Source organism: Protopterus annectens, chromosome 16.part0, assembly GCF_019279795.1.
Source record: "Protopterus annectens isolate FY-2018-M chromosome 16.part0, PAN1.0, whole genome shotgun sequence".
NCBI lineage: Eukaryota > Metazoa > Chordata > Ceratodontiformes > Protopteridae > Protopterus > Protopterus annectens.
In genome coordinates this window covers 5,021,494-5,031,702 of record NC_056750.1, presented here as the reverse complement: position 1 = coordinate 5,031,702, position 10,209 = coordinate 5,021,494, and the positions used below count along the sequence as shown (strand labels likewise).

Sequence of the window (10,209 nt, the reverse complement as noted above, 5' to 3'; positions counted from 1 at the left end):
CTCTCTTTCTTTTAATGCCCATTCCATGCAAGAGTTTTTTTCTGAAATTCTTCCTTGTCTTATTCAGAGTACAACAGCAAACAAAAGACGGTAAGATGAATCAATGTATATTTGTTAGTAAAAAGGGCCACACTACTTGTTGACAATTGAAAGGGGTGTCCTGGTCTGAAATTACATTGGAAGATATTCATAGGTTTATAAATTCATGCCAGGCTGTTGAGGCTAGGCTACAAATGGTTTATCTGATCTAGATCCCATTTTGTCAGTACCTTACAACTCAAGGTAACTAATATTTTATTTCTTCACCTTTCAGTGAAGGTTTGAGGGACACAATCAAGGGTTAATTTACAGTTCCTCATCAATTAATCCAGGCTGCATTTTAACACAGACAGGGGGCTACTTTATTTTGTATCTATGGGAAGTCTGTTCCATAAAAGAGGGATTCTTCAAGAGAGATTTCTATCTTGACAGGCCATGTTTATGCTGTGTGGAAGTTTAGGCTGCTTTGAGCAGGTGTTTTAAAGTGTTCATAGGTTCATAGATGTGTACTAGACTAATGGCCCTGGGGCCTTTACAAGCCTAGCCCATAGGATTACCCTGGCATCGTGCCACCCAACCTTAGTTCCCAGTGCCTCTGTTGAGTAAAGCCACTGGAGTGATCCCTGGGGTGAATTTTCTATTTCCCATACACTCATCAAGATTTCTCTTGAAGAGGGTCAGTGAGGTGCTCTGCTTGACATGTATGGAAAGTCTATGTGTTGTTTGCTTTGCAGATGAGTAGGCGGTCCTATAACACTGCATCCTTTGAAGCTTTGTAGGTGAAACAAGGTGCCCCCTCAAAAGTTTGCAAGAAACAGAGAAAAGAGAAAGTGTTTAAGGCAGTCTATGTAACACCTGGAAGACATGCCCATGATTTTCTCTGTGAGCATACGATGAAGTCTTTTGAGTTGTGACATACCTTTAGACAAGTACGGGTCTATATTATAACATCGAAGTTTCACAACTTCGAATGTCCTAATATCGACCCCTATTCAGTGAACGCTGAAAATAGCGAAGCTGCGAAACACCAAATTTCTTCCTAGGGAAGGAATTCGGTTGGCTGTTCCTGTGGCTTCGCTATTTTCAGAACTGTGGTGGTAAGTTACGGGTCGGGATCAGGTAAGTGTGCAATTTTGTGGATGTGAGGGTTAGGGCGGGTTAGGTGAGTTAGGGTTAGGACGCAGGTCAGGTTAGTGTGCGACTGTGTGGACGTGAGGGTTAGGGAGGGGTAGGTGAGTTAGCGTTAGGGCGAGGGTCAGGTAAGTGTGCAATTGTGTGGACGTGAGGGTTAGGGTGGGGTAGTTGAGTTAGGGTTAGGGCGCAGGCGAGGTGAGTGTGCGACAGTGACGGACCTTAGGGTTAGGGTAAGTGGATAGCTAGTGGTGTATGTACAGTTTAGTGTAGGGTTAGATGTAGGATTTTAGGTGTATGTGTGTGGATTGCTGTTTGTTTGATGTGCTTGTGTTGTGTGTGTGTGTGTGTGTGTGTGTGTGTGTGTGTGTGTGTGTGTGTGTGTGTGTGTGTGTGTGTGTGTGTGTCAGAACACCAAATTTTTTCCCTGGGAAAAAATTTGCTGTTCTGCATGTTCGATATTGTCAGCGTTCACTGAATAGGGGTCGATATTAGAACATTCGAAATTTTAAAAAGTCGATGTTCTAATATAGACCCGACAAGTACATACCAAGCGGGGCATTACATTCTATATGTCTGATAAGGGTGCAGCAAAGAGGGATAATAACTTTTCTTGACCTGACAGGCATAGATCAGATATCAGCTAGCACTGAAGTCATAGATATGCAACCCCCTTCTGCATTTGGTCTACTTCCACTGACTCTTTCTCTTCCTAGGTCAACAATTATCTGTATCAAATCAGTTTATGGTAATGCTATTTCTTTAACAGGAAGAAAGAGGCGACAGCACCAACCCTGAGAAACAATTATACGTACTTAGGTTCAAAGGTGTGTACTAGGCTAATGGCTCTTGAGCCTTTACAAGCTTGGCCCATAGGTTTAGCCTGGCATCATGCCACCCAACATTAGTTCCCAGTGCCTCTGTTGAGTAGAGCCACTGGAGTGATCCCTGGGGTGAATTTTCTATTTCCCATCCACTCATCGAGATTTCTCTTGAAGAGGACCAGTAAGGTGCTCTGCTTGACATGTATGGGAAGTCTATTCCATAGCATGGGCAGTCTCTGGGTTATGAACTTGTCCCTCCAGCATGTTCTGTTGTTTGTGGTAATGGGTTGAGGTCTCTGAAGCGTGTAGTGTGGAGGGATTGGGATTTCTTTAGAAGTAGCATTTCTAACAGAGCTGGATCAGACATGGCTTTGTAAGTCAAGGAGAGATCGCCTCTAAGTAGGCGATATGAGACAGAGAATAGTTGGAATTTTTTGAGTCTGTCCATATAGGACAGATGTTTAAGGCATAGGATCCTCTTTGTTGCAGGTGTTTAGTGAGGTACATGCATTGTACTCAATGACTGGCCTAATGAGGGAAGAGTAGAGGGAGACAGTGACCTCTTTCTTCCTGGATGCAAAACCCTTAGTAATGAGATGTGCCACATAGAAGGACTTTCTGACAACAGTGGCAATGTGGTGGTCAAAAGAGAGGTTGCTGTCAACCTGTGTTCCCAGATCTCTTATAACGCCTTGTGTGTTCAGTGGACTACCATCGATGTGGTAATTCATGGGAGCCGGGTTTATCCCAAAAGGGATGATGACACATTTTTTTGGCACTGGGGTTTAGGCCATGGGTCTGACACCAGGTGTTAGTCTCAATGAGGCCTTTCTGTAGGATGTCAACATCAGTTGGGGAGTTAATAATAGCTCCCAACTTGCAATCGTCTGTGAACTTTGTCAGTCAGAGTTCCCTCGTGTCGGCCTGGACTTCAGAGAAGTAGATACCAAACAGGAGAGGACCCAGGACTGAACCCTGTGGGACTCCACTCATGACTGGTTGGCAGTCTGAATTGGAGTAAGCTGCTTTCACACTGTGGGTTCTACCTGTGAGCCAATTTGCAACCCACCTTGCGATATAGGGGTTGATGCCTAGCTTAGTGAGTTTTTCCATGACTCCTGAGTGGGGAATAGTATCAAAGGCCTTGGCCAGATCAAGGTAGGCTGTATGAATCACCTTGCCTTCATCCATAGCTCCGGTGATTGACTCAAAGAAGTTGACCAAGTTGAGTAGGCATGATCTTCCCTTCACAAAACCAAACTGTGTGGGGATCCAGAGTTTGGAGATTCCCTATATCCTTGTTTATTAGGTCCATGATGATACGTTCCATGGCTTTGCATATCAGACTCGTCAGGCTAATGGGACGATAGTTCCCAGAGTCTGTAATCACTCCTCCTTTTAGTCTCTCAAACTTTTTTACAGTTCTCCCCTTTTCTAGACTATAGGAAATTTTTTTTTTTTGATTGGGGGTAAGGAACATTGCCAAGAAACACTGTTGGGACTGAAGTCACACTACCCAGTTCTCCATCTTTCAAAGTCATCTGTATTTGCACTATTGGCACCACTGTTGTGCTGAACTGTTATATTGCAGGTCAGTGATCTCTGGATCATTTGAATATGTTATTGTTTTACCCACTGTCTCTTTGCCAGCAAGACCTTGTGATCCTTGACAACAGTGAATTGTCTACCATATAACTAGGCTTGAAGCTCTTCGAGAGACCAAAGTATCCCCAAATATTCCTTTTCCATTGGAGCAAATAGTTCCTCCCTTGGCTAAAATCTATAGTTGAGATAAACTACTATGAGGCAGCTCCTCACAGCCTATGGCTTGAAGTATTTACATATATCTCTTGAACTGTATGCGGTACAGTGGCCTCACTCGATGCCTCCTTGAATTTTTGAAACTCCAGCTTACAGACTACTGTCTAAATAACCTTATGTTGCTGGGTCTTACAGGTAAGGTTTATAACAGGGGTGGTTACTAAGCTATAGTGAGAGGCCAACTTCTAATAAAGATTAGATGCCATACCCAAGTAACACCAGCAAATAATAATACTGGAAAACTTTCAAAAGAGCAAAGATAGGCTGTATCCTGTTCAAAAGTAAACCTTCCATAATGAAAAATGTTTCATTTCCTGTCCCTTCTGACAAAAAAGCAACTACAGTAAAATTCAACATTTAGAAAACCCACAGCCAGGAGCTTGGTTTATAAATACCAACACCCTAACAGTCTCACCCTCACAGTGACTCATGGCATGCAGCTTTGCAAAGCATAATATGTTGACACACTAGAAACTGCAACAAGAAGCCTTTTGATACAAGAAAGAGAAGCCAACAATTGTAGACAAGTTTAATAACGTAAATTCTGGTGAAAATTTATTTTTACGCTATAATGGCAAGTATAGCATTTAAAACAATGTACAATAATACAGTACATCTCTAACCAGTCACAAATGAAGGCTCATAGGCACATTCCAGGCTAATAGTCTGCAGACTATTATAAGCCTAGCCAATAACCAGAGATCAGAATCAAACTTTTTATCTTGTATCTGTTAGGCAAAGTCCTTGACCATTATGAGGAAAACACAGACAGAAATGTTGCCTCCCAGTGGCTTAGAAAGAACTGAGAGAACTAGCCTTCCTTTCAGTCTTCTTTAATTTCTTGTGACTGAGCCAAGGGGCCTGACAGCTACTCAGTTTGAGCCACTGCTAAAAAGGGATGTCATCTACCAATCGTACAACTCACTAGCTGTGATCTGAGGAAACATGTTTGGATGATGTAGTACTGGAAGTGCTTCCTTCTTCTTGTTGCAAAATGGGGGGTGTTGTACTTTGGAAAATCCCTCTACTCCATGTTAAAACATTAATAAAATAGAGAATGGTGTTTCCTTGTTATTCCACCACAACACACACATATGCATTCATGCACACACATCACAGTCATAGTCTAATACTCTAAATATCTGTATAGGGCAAGCACCACAGATGAAAAACAACAACAGTGCACCGTTTATGTGATTTGGATAAAAAAATTAAGACAGCTTCCCTTTGTTCTGCCCTCTGGAGTTTTACATAGTTTTTATTCATGATATTCAAATAATCTACATAACAGTTGCAAGACCTCCTTAAAGTAATTCAGATAAAACTGAAGAAAAAAAAAACATTTGTGTTTGTGTACACCTACATGCAGTAACCTGACTGTAACTGCATTCTTCACTAAGTGCTTAACTAAATCTGCTTTTTGTTACCATCTTTTGGAAACTGCAGGTGCTGGCATTTCATTAAAATGGATATTAATCCCATGACTTTATCTTTCCCCATATTCTAGATTTGTACATATGATCTCAGGGTTGACACCTTTTCAGATGCCCAAAGTGGCTAATGTTTTTTATGAAAACATGACATTTTGCAGGACAAACTCTACCCACAGCCAACATACTGAACTCAGCATCACTTTTTTGACAAAACAAAAGCTTAATATTGTAGCATTTGAGTTGCTTATGCTGTTCCATATTTAGGCGTTTCAGATACAAAATAATTGTTTTATACAGCCATTAAAGGAGGCTTACGAAATATATTTTTTTTTCACATAAAACCTAAGACATTTGCCTTTGTTCATTTTTTGCGGGACACAAATGCCCAGATAGGGACTGTCCTGCATATCTCTCAACCCGTAAGTGCAGGAAATCTGGACAAAGCCATAAATAATGGGGGACAAAACCCCCAAAACAGAGGCAGCTTTTAAATATTTATCTTATAAACTCAGAAAATTAACACACTAAAAGGTTTTGCAATTAGTATACATTTTATGAAGGATATGAAATCTGAAACTTAAATGTGTACGTCATTATTTAGTGACATCAATCTTCACTGATTTGCCAGAAAACAAATGAGGGACAGACCCAAAATACGAGGTAAAAACCTGGACAGTCTGAATTTCTGCGAAAATCTGAATAGTTGTGAGGTATGCTGTCCTGTGCAAAGAGGGGCAGGCGGTAACCCTATGTGGTCTTAGTAAGGATGCCAGTAACAAAATGGGGCATTTCTGTTCAAATACGGCTTTTCATAAAACAGTCCATATTCTAGACCAGAGATTGCCTTCATAGTATTTGAAAGTAAAGCTGTAAGCTGTAAAATCCTGTTTTGTGTTCCCGATGTCTTGTTTTATGAAGGAGGATATTTTTCAATATCGTAGTCTTTTATATAAAGAAGAGGAAAATGTAACATATTATTTCTACTAAAGTGCGAAGATTACTGCTACCTTCACTTATTTTATGCCACAGCTGTCATGTCTGACCGGTGGAAATCAAAACAAGTGGCAATGGCAAATCTTCCCGTAGAACAGAAAGATTTCTGAACGGACAACACAGCTTTCATAGAAAGGAAATGTTTTGATAATAAACGTCTGATGTCAATATTTGCCTTGTTCAAAGTGTGTTCGGAAACTAATTACTCTGGACTGCCTGCATATCACTATGTGCTTTAGTTACTCAAATAACAATAACTTACCAAAGATGCCGGCATGCCACGTCTAATATGTACTAGGCTTTGTTTTCAACTTTCTCTTGTCGAACCATAGCCGAAGTAAAACATGGATAAAAAGACGGATTTCAGGAGAATGACGGCGTCCCTGCGTTCTCATAGCAACAGTAGTAAATCGCGCGAGAAAACCGACGGTGCGTCCAACTTGTTTTGAGAAGTTATTAGTTGGTGTGGCGTCTTAAAGTAGTTTATAATTTTTTCCCCCCAAAACTTAACACTATAACGTAATGTGTGTAGTGAGGTGAATATTGGGTATATCTCTGAACTGCTATGATATAAGCCTGCCAGGACTTCCTCTAAGTGCGAAAACGGTGGGTACTTTAGGATTATCACCTATGTTAGAGTAGTCCCTGTTTAAACGGATTATCACCTATATTAGAGTAGTCCCTGTTTGAGCAGTTATGTCATGCGGGAGGGGGAAAAAAACGTATAAAAGGTAAATGTTATGAGATTTTTAGGACAAAGTGTGTTTCTTGGAGTAGTTGCTTAAAGTAATTGTTTCACATCTGAAACACCTGATCTTAATATGTTATGATACACATAATTCAGTTTCTTTAAAGTATACTTTTATTATGGCTACAAAGTAAACCCCGGTCCTTTGTACTGACTGCTTGTTATACCTTATTTTTCGGCGAAATTAAAGTGTATTAACCCACCACCGAGTTCGCGCAGGAATGGGCGTATCCGCAGTGATTGACATGCCGGAGGGCGGGGATTAACAGCAATGTACCGTGATAGACAGGCAATGCAAAACTGAAAATGTAACGGTAAATTCATGTTAAAAACAGCATTTAGTAAGCACAATAATGACACTAATGACCTTTCCATTCAAACGTTCCACAAGCATCTTGACAACCGTGAAACAGAATAAGCAACAAAAATGCTACAAGAATAAGCTTTTATTTAGGCAAAAAAGTGAAGTACTGGCCGTGGGTATGTTTTGGCCTTTGAACACTGCTAGACTTTAAAACCTGCTAGATTAAAAGGTCGTGTATTACCGTGCATTTTCTGAAACACAAGTGGTTTGAAACTCAAATGCCTGTAATTATTTAGTGAATTAATTTCACACTTAACACGAGAATCCAGAAAACCAAAAATTTTATGCTGAACAGACCAAAAACACAAGGCAAAAAAAATCTGGACATTCTGCGAAAATCTGGAAAGTTGAGAGGTAACTTTATTTACATCTTTATTGAATTTGTCTGTGTTTTCTAGTTGCTATGGCGATTGTAATTGGGGTGTGGGTTTTAGCTGTAATACAGCCATCGTCCGTGGTTAAAAATGTTCCTGACTTTTTGGCAAACTGCTTAACTAAAATTGCATTTTCATGCAGTAGGATGCCGTATCTTTTATTAGGCTACGTTAACGTAAAATTTGAAGGGGAATGGTGTGGGATGTTTTTCGGTTAGTGTGATGTATTTCTTTCAAACGACAGGTTTTCACGCTTTCAGTATGTTTATACTTTTGAAGATGTATTATCCCATTGTTGCATAACAAATGAGCCGTAACATTTGGCCTCTGCTGCTATTAAGTGTGTAGAGTCATTATCCTCCCCTCCAAAGGGGACAGACAAAACAGTCAAAATATAAAAAATATATTGCATTATCTCCATCTCTCTCAATTATTGCTTTAACAAGTGCTTCAAGGCTGACAGCTGTGTGATCATTGAGCCCCGACAAGGGAAAAGTACCGTATTGGGTTTATCAGTTCACTGTGTGTGAAACACATATATTACCTTGTGTTATGGTGGCATCTTTCACTCAAACGGTGGGCGGTGCAGTCAAAATCCTTTCAGGCGGGGTTTGCTACTGCGCATCTGGTGGGTTAATACACTTCAATTTCGCCTTTTTTTCTCTTGCAGAATTACGTTTTCATAATCCCACTTTAGGAACTTGAAAATGTAACAAATAAAAGAACACTGGACGTTGCGTAGCTCTTACTTCTCAACTATCCCAGAGTTTAACTCCAATTTTAGCTATCTCCCTCTTAATCCCTCCTAAAACTTGTGACTTTTGGAGAACGGGTGGAGAATTACACTTGATGAATAATGACAATAATTAGAGTTATATACTTGTTTTTCTTCAGAAACCTTATATTAATTCACATTCTCTTGTTCTCTTGATGTCCCAGGTTAATGGTACTAAAAGTTTGTGTCTGTTGATTGTTTCTGGATTTGTCCATGACTCTCTTGAGATTTTTCCCTGATAAATTGAGAGCTGGCATAACTGGAGAGAGCTGGCATAACTGGAGCAAGAGTAAGGCCAAGTCAAGTGACGTCCCTACATTCACTGCTGCAGTATTCGTAATGTTTGGGATTCCCAGATGTCCGGCCAGTCTACCAGAGCCTACTGTTGGTTTAAGGTGCGCTGAACATCACCCAACACCCCTTCCATATTGTAGGGCATAAAGATGATGTTCAGGCGTACCGTCCTCAGAACTTCTTTGCCTTCAGTCTGAACGCTTCTTCTGATCATCGGTCTGTTCTCCTACATCCATTTTCTGCCAGTTGAACCCATTTCCTTCTCCTTTGACCACCTACGTCTTGTTGCTGAAAACCAAGCTGTTGCAGATAAGTACCCTGTTGGGATTTTGTTTTTTTTTGGCTTTTTTGTTGCTTTTGGGGTTAATGTCATCCAGGAAGGTTTAATGTCAGTGCAGGAGACAAATTACCCATAAAGACCACCACAATAAGTGTCTCTTTTGCCTAGGAGATTCTTATGACATACGGCTTTTTCGATTTGTTAGCTGTTCATCCTGAAAACCGTTCATAGTAGGCTTTCTTCCTTTTATCTTGAGAACCAGTGACTTAAACGTCTCGCTAAAGATACAGTGGAAGGTACTTCCCACCCTATGATTCAGCCATTAGGGAAGAAGAAGGTGAAAACGATAAGACTGGAATCTTCCACTGTCCAGCCTCTGCCAGTTGTTTCTCCCCAGGTCATTATGAACCCAGAGGCTCACCCGGCTGTGTTGTTGGATTCCACTGTCGTAACCAGGTTGGAGGCCGGTGAGGATCCGGGTTGCAGCACTTCTGACGAAGCTTTGCAGGCGTCCATTTCAGACTTTTAGGGGGAACCATGATGACTTTTTCCGAGGGGCTTAGGAGGGTTTCCACAGATTAAAGTTAGGTAAGAAGTTTCTACCATAGTTAAAAAAAATGCTGTTAAAAACTAAACATGTTTCTTCTGCTCCTAGAGTGCCTGTGTATCAAAGGGGGAAGGGGTTTTACTCAAGAATGTTTCAATGCCCAGAAAAGAGGGCACTTGGAGACCAATTCTAGATCTCTCATCTAAATACTTTTTTGAAGGTGCCTTCCTTTCGGACATTCCTTTAGGCTCTGTTTCCTCTCTTGCTCCCTCAGGCCTATATGGTGTCTCTGGGTCTCAAAAATGCTTATCTCCATATTCCAATCCATCCTATTTTCAGGAAGTTTTTGTGTTTCTCTGTTACTTCCTGGCATTTTCCGTTATTTGCTTTTCTGTTTGCCCTTTGGCCTTTCTGTTGCCCCAAAGGTGTTCACCAAATACCTCACTCCTGTGATTGCTTTTTGCATGCTTCAAAAGATCCAACTATTTCCTATTTGTTCCACCTATCTAACTCCTGGCTTTGCTCTTGTCTAAATCCTGACTGAATACTGTCTCTCTTTAATCCTTCCTGAGAAATTCCAATAACA

The 10,209-nt window shown here is 40.7% G+C and overlaps 1 protein-coding gene and 1 long non-coding RNA gene across 2 annotated transcripts in view; one reads left to right on the top strand and one right to left on the bottom strand.

Moving 5' to 3' along the window:
* CCDC180 (coiled-coil domain containing 180) overlaps positions 1–6,593 on the bottom strand; it is a 2,826,277-nt gene extending 2,819,684 nt beyond the window's left edge. The window contains exon 1 of the mRNA XM_044058396.1: positions 6,504–6,593. The gene's annotated coding sequence lies outside the window, so the exon portion shown is untranslated. The remainder of the gene's footprint in view (positions 1–6,503) is intronic.
* An 87-nt stretch (positions 6,594–6,680) lies between these two features.
* Positions 6,681–10,209, top strand: part of LOC122790783 — a 46,697-nt gene continuing 43,168 nt past the window's right edge. The window contains exon 1 of the long non-coding RNA XR_006363035.1: positions 6,681–6,847. This is a non-coding gene — a long non-coding RNA (uncharacterized LOC122790783). The remainder of the gene's footprint in view (positions 6,848–10,209) is intronic.